Here is a 14,605-nt window from a genome sequence, read left to right as displayed (position 1 = left end):
TACTATTTGATATTGCCATAGTTTTATATTGCACAAACATTTAAAAATAGACAGAATGCGAAGGTCTTTTGGAATATCTCCAAGTTAGAAAAATAGCCTTTGTTCACCAGAGATTGAAATTGTGCCTGTATATATACAGAGACCTGAGAAAGCATATGAAACTGACACTGACAAATGGGGACCATGTGGAAATGCCAACCACTCTGTAATAAATCTGCTCCACAGGAGGAGAGCAGCGTTGCCTAGAGATTTTTAGTCATTTGAAAATGTTACCATTCTCCCAGGGAAAGCTAGAGAACGGCAGGGGGACAGTTGGATTCGAGTTCTCTGACATTTCATCACTGACAGACAACACCGATGAATTTAGAAGCCAAAAGAGATAGCCATGTTGCTTCATAAAGTATTGGGTTAAGAAAATGGCATATTGCAAAGAGCTGCCCAAGCCTAGCATTCCAATAGTTTTCTTTTGACACAGATTATTCCAGGTTAGATAATGAAATGTCGGTGGCTAGTAACTATAGTTCAGAAGACCAAAAGGACCCACTTTACAACAACAGCTTTTTAAAAGTATATATATATTTTTTAAAGTATATTGATTTCAGAAAGGAAGGGGGAAGGAGAATAGAAACATCAATTATGAAAGAGAATCATTGATTGGCTGCCTTCTGCATGCCCCACACTGGGGATTAAGCCCACAACCTGGGCATGTGCCCTGACTGGGAATTGAACCATGACCACCTGATTCATAGGTTGACACTCAACCACTGAGCCATGCTGGCTGGGATACAACAATAGCTTAATGCCTATTGTATTTCTTTGTAAAATACTAAGATTTAATTCCTTAGCTCTAAAGGAAAAATTCAACCAGTTGATGAATAAAATATAGATGCTGAGTGTAAATGACCACCAAAATAAGGATGATCATAAGAAATAGTTTGGGTACACTGAAAACATTCAAAGAAAGTTCCATGGATTCCTACTGAAAATAGGGAACAGTACTGAGAGCTTGCAAGGTGCAGGCACCATACTTAGCCTGACTTTTTAAATTGCCATACTCAATCTTGAATTAGACACAGTTGTTGTCTCCACTTTTCAGATGTGGAAACTGAGACAGAAAGTGCAAGCCACTTGCTCAAGGTCACAGTGTCAGAGCTGACAGAGCCAACACTGTGACTCAGCACCTGGGTTCCTGGCCTTTGCTCTCTAGGAACCCTGACTCAAGCAAAACATTTGGGATCCAAGTTCATGCTCACCATTCTGGACTTACATTCTTCAGCTGTAAAATAAGAGGGTGCAATATAATGATCTCTGAGAAACATAAATCCCAAGAGAAGTGGATTCTCATATTTAATCCTCTCTACCTATAAGGTGACACTAATATCTCCAGTTTCACTTAAATGGGAATGAAGATGCAATTCCCAAGCCAGTAGAGGGCAGAGAATTGTTTTCCCTGACCTCAGATTCATGGCCTCTCCTCTGCATAAGCTGCCTCTTCAAGATCAGGATCACACTTGTGATTCCAGTTATCATTCTTTGTCTAAGCCACCCATTTCTGAAATCCATTTGGATTCTGGATGGAATCTAGATTCTACTCCAGAATCATTTTTGTGATTCCAGTCATCCCTCTTTATCAAACTCTTTTATTTTTCTCCTCCTCTTCTTCTGACCTATACATGTTAATGAAAACTGATATAAAAATGTATGTATTTTTCTAAAGCAGCTAGGATTTTACTCATTAGTTTTAATCTCTAGAACTCCACACTGATGCTGGGTATCGCTCACTCAGCCAGGAAGCAGGGGTATCAGTTACTGTACTTTGTGTTCAACTCAATTACCACGTCATAAAAACAGCGAGCTGCCAGGTCAGACAGAGGCTCCTCTATGCAGCCGAGTTTTTCTCAGTTCTTCCCCACCAGGGCCACCAATGCCATTACCACAATCAAAGGGAAGAAGGGAGCAGAGTCACAGCTAAGGATTAGCTGGGGTCGCCTCATTGGTTAGGCAGGGCCAGAAGTTCTCAGTTGCATGCCATTCTGAGTAGCAAGATAAAATCTTATACCCTCTGCTCTGTTCCACCCCAACGTGAGTCATTCCTTTGTCCAGTGTCTCCACGCTATGTGGACTGCCTCACTACCCAGTAGTCAATTAGTAGCCATCATGGTTATCAGCTCTACTATGAAGATATCACAGTACTAGTACTTGTGTTCAGGTGACTCTTATTTCACTTAATAATGTACCCAAAGCACAATAGTAGTAATGCTGGCAATTCAGATATGACAAAAAGTAGCAAAGTGCTTCCCATAAGTGAAAAGGTGAACATTGTCAACTAAACAAGGCATCTGATCATCTCACAAGAAGCAGGGTGAACACAGTACAAAAAGATATTTGAAAGAGAGACCACATTCATTTAACTTTATCACAGTACTAGAGGCCCAGTGCCTAAAATTCATGCACTGGTAGGATCTCTAGGTCTAGCCGGCAATCAGGGCTGATCAGGGCCTCCCTTCCCCAGCTGCAGGCTACTGACCAACCGGGGCCTCCCTTCATTCTTTACCACCTCCTGGTGGTTGATGCATGTCATAGCAAGCAATGAAACGCCTGGTCTAGTAGAACTCCCTAGGGTACAATTTGCATATTAGGCTTTTATATAGAAAGAGTATTGTTATACTTGTTCTATTTTAGTATTAGTTACTGTTGTTAATCTCCTAATTTATTAATTAAACTTTATCATAGATATATATGCATAGGAAAAAACATAATACATGTAAGGCTTTGTACTGTCCATGATATCATGCATTTATGGGGGTGTCTTTGTACATTTCCCCCAAGGTAAGAGAGAACTGGCTGTTAAAATGTGCACCAGCTTTAGAAAGATTAAAAAACAATAAATGTGTTTATATTGATTATTGATGCTGAAATTATATTTGGATATATTGGGTTAGATAAATTCTTAATTTCACATTTAAAAAATTTAAAAATTTTTAGGATTCTTAGAAAATTTTAAATTACATATGTGATTTGCAGGCTATTTATATTAGGCTGGTCTATATGACAATTCAGTGAACAATTGCTTATATAGATTTCTGCTTTGTTTAATTAGATCCTCAATTTACATTCCAGTGAGTGAGCTTATTAGAGCAAAAAGCATATTTGTATTTTTATGGCTTTTGTTACCTATCACTATATTGCTTTTCAAAAGAGTTGTACCAATTTTTAAAGACACAAGTACTGGTTTCTCAAGAACTTTACTAGCACTGAATATTCTAGTTTTACATATCTTTATTTTTGTTAATTTTCTAAGTGTAATATGATGTAAGAGCCAGACTCTCTGGATTTAAATCTCAGCTATACCCTAATCAGTTGCCTGAGTTGAGCAAGTTACTAAACCTCACAGGGCCTCAGTTTCCTCACCTATGAAATGAAAGTAGCACCATATCCTAAGGTAGTTTTCAGAATTGAGGTGAATTTATAAATGTTAAGCACTTAGTAAATATTAAGAACTATAAAACTCATATGTAATTGTCATGATAAGGATTATTTTAAACTGTAATTCTTTGATTACTACTCAGGAAAAATGTTTACTAGGGTAAGCATTTGTGTTCTGTTCTATATTAATATTTTCTTCATGTCCTCAGGTCACTGGTCTATCGACATGTTGAGATTCTTTTTTTAATTTGAATTACTTTTTCATGTATATATCATGTAGTTGAATACTTAATCATTCTTGGTACAAATGTTTTCTCAGTTTGTTGTCTACCTTTTGATTTCATGTCATTATTCTACATACTATCTAATAAAAGAGTAATATGCAAATTAACCCCATCTCCACTAACCCCCACAAGCCACACCCACCAGCTAATCAGGAGCAAGAATGCAAATTAACCCAACCAAGATGGCTGCAGCCACAGAGAGAGCAGGAGGCTTGGGTTTCCCCAGCAATGGAGGAAGCCAAGCTTTCCGTGCACCCTGGCTGCCCCAGGCCTTCACTCAAGGCTACAAAGTTTCAATTATAGAAAATAAATAAACCCAAACAAAAATGGCAACAGCCACAAAGCTAGAGAGAGCAGGAGGCTTGAGTTGCTCCCAGTAATGGAGGAAGTGCAAGATTCTGCAGCCCTGGCCTGCCTTGGCCTCCACTCGAGGCTACAAAGTTTTAATTATAGAAGATAAATAAATCCCAGACACCAGGGCCTCTGCTTGGGTTGCGGGATGGGGGAGGGGCTGTAGCCAGCCTGCAAACCACCACAGGCTCCTTGCCTAGGCCGCCCTATGCCCCAAGGGAACCCCCACCCTGATTCAGGACACCCTTCAGGGAAAACCAGTTGGCCCCCACCCATGCAACCAGGCGTCTATCCTATATAATAAAAGAGTAATACACAAATTGACCATCACTCCAACACACAAGATGGCTGCCCCTATGTGGTCAAAGATCCTGCCCCCATGTGGACACAGATGGCCACCACAAGATGGCCAGCAGAGGAGGGCAGTTGGGATGGACCAGGCCTGCAAGAGAGGGCAGTTGGGGATGATCAAGCCTGCAGGGGAGTGCAGTTAGGGGTGACCAGGCTGGCAGAAGAGGGAAGTTGGCAACCGGGCCTAAATGGAAGGACAGTTGGGGGGAACCCAGGCCTGTATCGAACGGCAGTTAGGGGCAAATAGGCTGGCAGGGGAGCAGTTAGGCATCCACCAGGCTGGCAGGGGAGTGGTTAGGGGGTGATCAGGCTGGCAGGCAGAAGCAGTTAGAGGCAATCAGGCAGAGGCAGGTGAGCAGTTGGGAGCCAGCAAGCAGACTTGGATTGTGAGAGGGATGTCTAAAAGGGCAGTCAGACATCCCTCAGGGGGCCCAGATTGGAGAGGGTGCAGGCTGGGCTGAGGGACACACCCCCATGCATAAATTTCGTGCACCAGGCCTCTAATTTTAAATAAATTTCACACTCAATATAGTCCATAACTTTAGAAGTGTAATCCCTCCTTTACAGTCAAAGCTGTGAAAGTTATCTTTCAGCAAGTGACATATTTTTATTTCTGTTGGCTCTTCTACAGTTTGATTGGTTCACTTGTTTAGCTGAGGTTTGATTTTGCTCAAATTTTTGGCTCTGACATAGCAGAGCATACCGTATTTTCCGGCGTATAAGACGACCTTTGAAACGAAAAAAAGTCAACCAAAAATCGGGGGCAAAAGACCAAAATTGCACAAAAATTACCTGCAGATATTGACGGCAAAGTAAGTCTTTTCTTTGAAGTGGGGAGTAGTCTTATACAGAGCAAATATAGGCCTAAACCTATGTTTTAACTGTAAAAAAAATATTAGGGGGTCGTCTTATACGCCGAAAATACGGGTAAACCATAAACTCTTTTATTTCAGGGGCCTAGAGCCCTTCGGAGCATTCTTGGTGATGTTATTTGACATATGGAGACCTAGGAAGATAATTGTTTGTACCTATTGAACCCAGTGGGTCTGGTCTCAGCCTTTGCTCCATGAAAAAGCACCGACATGTGAAAACCAAGCAGTGCTGGTTTCAAATCCTCACTACTTGCTAGCTGTATGATTGGAGGAAAAACACTTAATCATCCAGGATCCTTATTTTGTTCAAGTGGAGATTAGTGCAGATGAAAATGCTTAGCATAGAACAGCCAAAAATCAAACTCAGTGTTTAAATTCTTTATTTTAATGCAGTATTTAGGATGATCTCATTTTCTTAGTGAGTTTGAAAAGGGAGTGGTTCTATGTTAAATTTTTCTTGTTAACCACATTTGGCTGGATGTAATTAGCTACCCCACAAAAGATGACTCGATTATGCCTGCCGTCTGTGTAAGATGAGGTTTGGCTTTCGTTGGGTTCCATTCCTTATATTAGGATTTCATACATAACTGTTCCTTAAAACAAACCTGTGAGAGAGACAGAGCAGTTTATTTCTCTCTCTTCTTCTCTTGGAAGAGAAAACTGGAGCCCAGGAAGGTTTGCTGACTTTCCCAGCGTCACACAGCGGCACCTCCAACAAAACAAAGCGGTCTCCTAGTCCCATGCACTTTCCCACAGCATGCACTTTTCCAAAATCAAACCTCCCTCTAGGTATACAGTTGGTTGAACTGGGTAATTTCTGATTCCTTCCATATTGATTGACATAGTTATTTAGATCTCGGGCTCTGGATTCCAAAAGATGTGGCTGAGTGCAAATCTTAGCTCCATTACTTAGCTGTGTGACCTTGTATTACTTAATTAACCTCTCTCAACCTCATTATTCTCATCGGTAGTGTGGGGCTAAATGATTTTACCAGACTTAGGTTTTTGAGGAGGAGGAAAAGAAGTGGTGTAAGTAAAACACTTAGCACAGCATCAGTCAGGTGGTAAGTACTCAGCTAATAATGGAAAAGACAAAAAATTTCTAGAAATAGGTGAGTTTAGAGTTCTAAACTCAGATTTGAGTTAGGGCATCCAAGTGTTCCATTGGTTAGAGCGCATAACATCACAGAGGCCCCTGGAGGCTCTCCAGTGCTGTCTTTGGCCTACTTTGGCATTTCGGGTATACAGAGCCATCCATGATGACCGCATGGACAGGTGCCATATTCCCTACTGGTTCCTGCTGCAAACAGCCTGATTGGATATGACATGAGGGGTGATGGTAACTGCCCTGAGACGTGTAGTGTTCAGTGTTGATAGTGGACCTGGTGCTCACACCTTCAAGGGACAGCGGTGAGACAGTGGAACTTGACTCTATTGTTCTGCTTCACGATACATTTGTCAGTTGCTCCTGACTCTCTGCAGCTGCTTCAAGGCTGCTTTGACTCTCTGCCTCAGTGTACCCAAGGTGTCTTTCTCACCAACCCTCTCACACTTGGTTATAATTCTAGGCAGCCTGGATGTGGCTGACCTCCTGGGGGCACCACTGCTCTCATCTGGAACCCAGACTTCACATGCCCAGAAAAGGAAGGTAACTCTGCAGCAAAGAGACTGAAGGGGGCTCCACTGAGGGCCTAGTGGGGGGAGGGAGGTAGAGAAGAGGTTTGCAGCACACACCACACAGAAAAGTAGATCAAAATCTCAGCTTTAAAAACTCATTTTCCTTGCCAAAGCCCTTTTCCCTGATACAGACAGCCTGATCTCCTCTCCGTCCTCTACCGCAGATCATCCATTCCTTTTTGGTGTCCCCAGCAATTTGGCTCTAGCCATTACTATGGATTTCCCACTAAACCTTGAGAACTAACTGGTCCCAGCCTTCTCCCCCACCCAAAGCATTTCAACCATCACATCTATCCCCCCAATCATGTCACTGGCATCAAAGCCCATCCTTGAACATCTCATCAAGGAATCTGCCCAACAGATCCAGAGAGCATCTGCAGGCCTGCATGCAGATTCTACTAAGAAAACAGTTTTCACTCACAATACCCTTTTGATCTTCATGTGACTTCAAGCTTGCTTGACTGTGAGCTTTTGAATAATAGCTGACATTTATCCCATGCTCACTGTGCTGCCAGGCACTGCTCTAGGTACTAGATAAGGATTTTTTTCATACGTTCTCCAAATAAACCTTTATGATTAAGAACTATCATTAACTTGGTCTCACAGATGAAAACCTGAGGTATAGTTAAGTAGCTTACACCATGGTCACACGGCAATGGCAGACCTAACAATGAACACCAAGTGGGTTGGCTCCAGCCCCACACTCTGAAGCAATATGCCACAAGGGGAAGGAGTGAATGCTTCTCAGGACTCAATTCCCACCCCCTTGCACAAGGAAGTCCCTTGCAATAAAGGGGTGTTGCCTGATGAGGAGCCAGATTTGGTTGGTCCATATCCTTCTATTTGGAATTCTTATTTTCCTCCCTTCTGTTTCATCATTAAGTTTAACAACAGCAACAAAAAATCACGTCTGGAGTTGTCCATTGGGTGCTGGGCACTGTGGATGGCAGTGGAGAAACAGGGAAATCTATAGCAATGTACTTGCCCTTGTGTGCAAAGGTCATTGCAAGCGAGAAAGACACATCAGCCAATAAAGTAAAATGCAGTATTGCAAATGCCAAAGTACAGACATTAGAATGCAGAGGTGACCTGCAGGTGAGGAAGTGATTAGCTCTCTGGAGGGAGAGGCCAGAGTACAGTGCCTGTGCTGGGTATTGCAGAAATTGGGGATGGAAAAAAAAAAAAAAAAAACCTCTCATCATCCTTCCCCAGTCTGTCCTGCTGAATAATAAAGATTGAGTGAAACAGGGAGACCTGTCAGAGCTCAGGAGGGGTCAGCTAGGAGCAACCCACTCTGGAGAATTGATGGGAAGATGCTGATGCCACAGGAGCCTCTTAGAATGGTCCATATGAATAAGAGACACTGGTTTGGATTCATGAGGAAAAAGCAAGTGTTGGAGGGTGTCTTATGAAATGTGGGGGAGTTTTGAAGTCATAGATTCCACTCTTTTACTTTTGGTGACAGCCTTGCTTAAGCTCATTAATATAGTGTTTCTTGGTTAATTCTCTAAATTTTCTTTACGTGAGGCAAGTTTCCTGATTTATCAAATTGAAGACTCCACTTTATTCTCTGTGTGTATTTCTTTAAGTACAATCAGGAGTAAAAAGCCAGCACTGCCCTTCAGCTATTTCTTTTTATCTATCTGTCTCTAACCTCCTTCTCAGAAAGAGTTAAGGATCTCTGACCTCAGATTCACAATTCTTTGCTGAGATTTTAGAAAGTAGAGCTAAACCAAGTGAAGCACAGTGCAGTAATTTTCCGGTAGGACTATCTTTGCTGGGCTGTGTTTCTCTGTCTAGCTAATGACCTTCTACAAAGGCCAAGAATGCTTCAAACTGACCAGTGGGAAGCTTAAGCAGTGTGTGGGCACTGGGAGCGGAGGGCATTGCTGTTTCTTCAAGTTCTGATCATACAAAACCACACAGATGGAAGAGGGGACAACTGTATCCCCAACACCCATGCAACCCACTTATGGATTGCTATTTAATAAATGTTTGCTAGATGAATGAATAAATAAATCAAATGAAGAACAGGAGCTAGACAGCTTGTGATGCGGCCAAATAAACTTGAACTTGCTTAAATTGTTACCCTTCAAACTGTTCTCTTCACACTGAGAAAGCTGAGGCAGCCAAGCCAGTTCATTACTCAGTTTTCAATGAGAGAGGTCCAGATGTTAGAATCACAAGTACTGCCCCCAAACTGGTTCCTGATCATGAAAATGTAAACCATGAAACTGAAGTTATTAAAACTCAACATTTATAGATTGATACTAGCAAAGCAAGCCATACTCAGAGTCTTCTCTCCGCCTCCAATCTCCTTTCAGAACAATCCTTTGGAGCTAGCATCCTAAAATAGAAATCTGGTTGAAACTCTGCCCTGTTGGAAACAACGCCTCCTCACCTATGCAATGAAGGGAGGACCTACAACAGCTATGACTGCGCTAGGAATTTACACTTCACCTTGTTTCATCCTAACAACCTCCCTGAGAGGTGGGCATTGTCCTCAATGTATAAATATGGATGCTGGCAATCGGGGGGTGGGCAGGAAGAAGGTAAAGTAACTTATCCTCAAACCATCTAGCCAATAAATAATGGGACTCAGATTCAAAACAGATTTGACTCACTCCAAACCCCTAGGTCGTTTCTCCTTACACTGCACTGCCAGAAACAATTTCCATTACAGCACATTGCCCAGAAGCCTCTGTAGGCCTACTGGCCCTTTATGAACTGGCTCCAGCCCACATTTCTGGCCTCATCATCCTCTCTCTCTGAACTCCTGCCCCAGCCAGCTGTGTTCTCCCAGGATGCAGAACTCTTACAGTTTCTCTCTCCCTCTCTCCCTCTCTCCCTCTCTCCCTCTCTCCCTCTCTCCTTCTCTCCCTCTCTCTCTCCTACTGGCAAACTCCTATTCATCTCTCAAGATCTAGCACAAATGCCCTCTCCATGTGAAATTGGTTCTGATCTCTCTTCCCCAACTAGGCAGTTGGTTGGCCCCCTGTCTGGGGTACCATTTCCTTTGTACCTCCTTCCAAAACTCCAAACAACTCCCCAGTCTCTTCTTGTCTGCTGTCCCTTAGGCCACAGCTCCAAGAATTCGCTACAGGCAGGTTCTGTGAGCTGCCAGCCCTCCAGCTAGCAGACGCCACCCCCTCATTATGGAAAACACTCGTATCGTGTTCCCTACAGTGAAATCAGGCAATTGTTTAAAAATGAAATCCTTTCCGGTGGAATTAACCATCAAGTGAGCTGTGGTTCTATTCACAATGCAACATAGAGTGTTGCATGAGGCATTACATTCATCTCTCTCTTTTTTTTTTTAATTATGACTAAGTGTCACCTATGAAATGTATGGGCTATGGAACCTTGACATTAAATTAGCTTCACACTGTCCCTGCTCCTCCCACTCCTAGCCTATGAATAGTAGACTATGCAGAGAGCAGAACATATGATTCAAACATGATACCACCTTACCCGGAGACTGAAGCACAGAATTATGCTAGAGCTGGCTGAGGGGTTGTGATCCACACACACAAGCTGCATCATTAATTTTTTTGCTGGTCATGTTCTTTTGGCTAGAATATTGTGTTGCCATCTGCACACCTGATTGATCTGGCCATGAAGATAATAACTATAATTACTAATATAATAATAAACTGCTGCTGTTAATTGCTTATTATGTTCCAGACAATTTTCATTTGCTTTGTCATGCTGCGCTCACCACTAGCTTGCAAATGAATGGCTTTGTGGTTAAAAACAAGTTCTGGAGTCAGACAGATGTGGTTTAAATCCCGACTCTTCGCTTCCTAGCTATGTGTCTCAAGGCAAGTCATTCAACTTCTCTAAGCTACATAATCTTCATGTATGTAAAATGAGGGTAATAACTAGAGACCTTATTGAGTTGCGAGAACTACATTCATCACAGAGCTGTTTAGCATGTTACTATCCATATTATGCTAGATTAAGAAACCGAGGCTCAGAGAGATTAAGTAGCATGCCCATAGTTACACAGCTAATAAGTAGTAAAGCTGTGCCCAGACATATCTCTTTCAAATACAGCCTTGCAATACTGCACAGTGATTAAGAATACAGCTGTCTTTCCCTAGCCAGTTTGGCTCAGTGGATAGAACGTCAGCTTTTGGACTGAAGGGTCCCAGGTTCGATTTCGATCAAGGTTACATGCCCGGGTTGTGGGCTTGATCCCCAGTAGGGGACATGCAGGAGGCAGCCAATCAATGATTCTCTCTCATCATTGATATTTCTCTCTCCCTCTTCCTTCCTCTCTGAACTCAATAAAAATACATTTTTTTTTAAAGAGTACAGTTATCTGGGTTCAAATTCTGACTCTAGTGCTCAATAAAATTTGCAATCTTAGAAAATATATTTATCCTCTTCTTGGTGTCTTAGTCTCCCATTTAAAAAATGTCTGTGGTTTGTTGTGACAATTAAATGTACAGCTCTTAGTATAGTGCCAGAAAGACAGTGAATGGTGTATAAATGTTTGCTTTATAATGGCTTTCTTATTTATTTATTTATTTATTTATTTATTTATTTATTTATTTATTTACTACGGGGGTGGGGAATGGGAGGAATGGAGGGGGAGAAAGAGAGAGAGAGAGCGCGATATGTTTTTTTATGTTTTGAAAAAAATATATATTTTATTGCTGAAACTGGTTTGACTCAGTGGATAGAGCGTCAGGCTGTGGACTGAAAGGTCCTGAGTTCGAACCAAGGGCACATACCTTGGTTGTGGGCACATCCCCAGTAGGGGGGTGTGCAGGAGGCAGCTGGTCAATGTGTCTCTCTCACCGATGTTTCTAACTCTATCCCTCTCCCTGCCTCTCTGTAAAAAATCAATAAAATAACAGGCTAGGATGAGAGAGAGATTTCTTGTTACACTTATTCATGCATTCATTGGTTAATTTTTATATGTGCCCTGACCGGGGATCGAACCCACAATCTTGGCATAGCAGGGACAATGCTATAACCAACTGAGCTACCTGGCTGAGGCTATAATGACTTTCTTATTCTTCCAAACACTGGGTCTGGCTGGACTTCTATTGCAAAAGTCAGGGAGAGTGATAGTGGAAATGTGGGCAGTTGTTCTGGACAGTTCAGTTCTTCCTGCTTCTCTAAGATATTTCTCAGGTCCCTAAATCTCCTGCAGGGTAAACACTCAGTTTCTTCAACTGCTCCTATGACACTCTGGTAAAGATGGTTCCCTTCACTGCATGCTCTGGACTCTTCATCCTCCAGAGCAAGCTTTCTCAAGCTTGGCACTGATGACATTTGTCTGGATAATTTTTTGTTTGGGGGAGGGGAGTGCGAGGGGAGGGGTTGGCTGGGTTGTATAGTGTAGGATGTCTAGCAGAATCCTTGGATTCTACCCACTAGAGGTCAGTAGCATCCCCTCCCAGTGTGACAACCAAAAATATCTCCAGACACTGCCAAATGTCCCTTGAAGGTCAAAATCACTTCTAGTTGTGAACTGCTTAGTCTAGCAAGCATGTCAAACTCTAAGGCTAACATGAGCCAAATAAACAAGGTTTAAGTTTATGTGGGCTGCAAAAAAACAAAAGCTTCAATTTTCGTAGAGACATAGATTTATTTCAATAGAGACATGTGAATACAAAGGGCTGAAATAAATGAGTCATCATTATCATAAAATAATAGAACATTTTAATAAAAATTAATATTTTTCTTGAACATTAACTTACCAGACACTTAATAACTGCACAAATTAATAAGCATAACACAAAGAAACCTATTTTTCTTGTTTTCTGAAAGTGAAATATTTTCTGTTGCACACACCAAACAAGTCAGTACAAGACTAATGATGTGGCAATGGGCTGCTAAAATATTCGCTGCTAGTATTAGTGGAGAGAAATGGTGTGTGTCCGTGTAAGGCATGTAAGGGAAATGAATGCAATACGATTATAGCAATCAGTCATTAGCAAACGTTATAGTTCGTTATTAATAATTATGTATAACAGGATATTGTAAAAATTAAGTTATGAAATTTTTATTAAAACGTTTCCTACATACCATTGTATTGGCTGGGCCGCAAAAATATTCCATTGTGGGCCACATGTGGCCCACTGGCTGCGAGTTTGACATGCTTAGTCCAGAGTGTGGTCCTCCCAATACTGACAAAACTATTGGGAGATCATCTGAGAGTTGGATGTGCAATGCTGACCATCTTTAAGATGGCTGCAGATTACTTTAGCTCCTATGATGGTTAAGCAGCTCCTTCTTACATAGAATTTGCTGACTGCTAAGCCCTCCTAAGTCTTTTTCATGGCTGCTACTGCTGCCTGTGCAGGTGGATTTTGGCATCTCACGCCCTGAAGTATGTTAGAGGCTGCTCTGTGGCCCAACCTGTACATGATAAACCTCTCTAAAAATCACCTCCCCAAAGCCTGGAAGTGGCCACTGCCTTCCACCCTCCATACCCACTCATCTCCAAATGCCACAGCCTTAGGAAGTTCTCCCAAATCCTTCATTCACACTCTCCTGTCCCAGATCTGGATTTCTGTGCTTTGTTTGTATCCTATGGGCTGTTTCTCCCAAAAGATTGTCAGCTCTTTGAGAACAAGGGCTTATTCAGGGAATCCTCCAGTTTTATTTGCCTGCTTAGTGCGAAATATTTCCCGGTGAAGCTTCTTCGAATGGAGTCATGTCCTGGTCTTTTAATAAAATCTTTAACATCTTCTTGGGTCCTAGGACATCGACACTTACCAATTGTTGGCATTCAACACCTTCCACACACTGTCTGCATTTACCCAGCCATCCGGTCCAGATACATTCTCCAATTTAGGCAGCTCGCTGCTTCTGCCCAGAAACAAGTCTGCCTTACAGCTCACAAACACCTGCTTCCCTAACCCAGACCACCCATCTCATCTTCAAATTCTATATATCTTCTCGGACATAACTCAGCTCCTATTTAATTGCTTCAAATCCATTTTGGAATGAGACAGGAAATAAAATACAAACCCTGTTTTCACAGCAGAGACTTTTATTTGTTCTCAAAGGCAGAATATTGGAGTGGTCAGCAGAGGCACACCAAAGAGACATGGGTTCAAATCCCACCTCTGTAGATTTCATAACTGAGGAAATTACCTCACCATGCTACCAGTTTCCACATCGTAGCGACTATCACACAGGGTACCGGTAGCATAAGGTAGATGAAAAGAATCAGCCTAGAGGCCAGTCTGTGGCAAGCACTTCAGAAACTCCAGCTGTTTTCAGCTTTTCCCTGACCAGTCCACCTCCTACAAGTCTCCATTCTGGTTCCTGCAGTCCATAGACTGTGTTTTCCAGTGCACCCCTGCATTATATGCTGTCTCATGTTGTTCACTTGCATGGATTTAGGACCTGGTTTGTATCTTTCTTAGCCGACTGCTTACATATTCTGGAGCCAGCGATTCACTCCTTGGACAGGTATCTGCCGTGTTGTTGCCATGCGCAGTGGGCTAGGCAGTGTGGATGGAAAGCGCACAGATATATTGCTTGGACCCTGACCTCTAAGAATTTATAATTTAATAAAGAAGATAATATGTTTACAATAAAGAGTTATAATTGTGTTAAAGTGAGTAGTGTCATTAGAACAATGTCAAAGTCCAAAGGCTCTTCAAAAGAATCATTTTT

Source organism: Pipistrellus kuhlii, unplaced genomic scaffold (genome assembly GCF_014108245.1).
Source record: "Pipistrellus kuhlii isolate mPipKuh1 unplaced genomic scaffold, mPipKuh1.p scaffold_m20_p_9, whole genome shotgun sequence".
Lineage (NCBI taxonomy): Eukaryota > Metazoa > Chordata > Mammalia > Chiroptera > Vespertilionidae > Pipistrellus > Pipistrellus kuhlii.
This window is presented reverse-complemented; position numbering follows the sequence as displayed.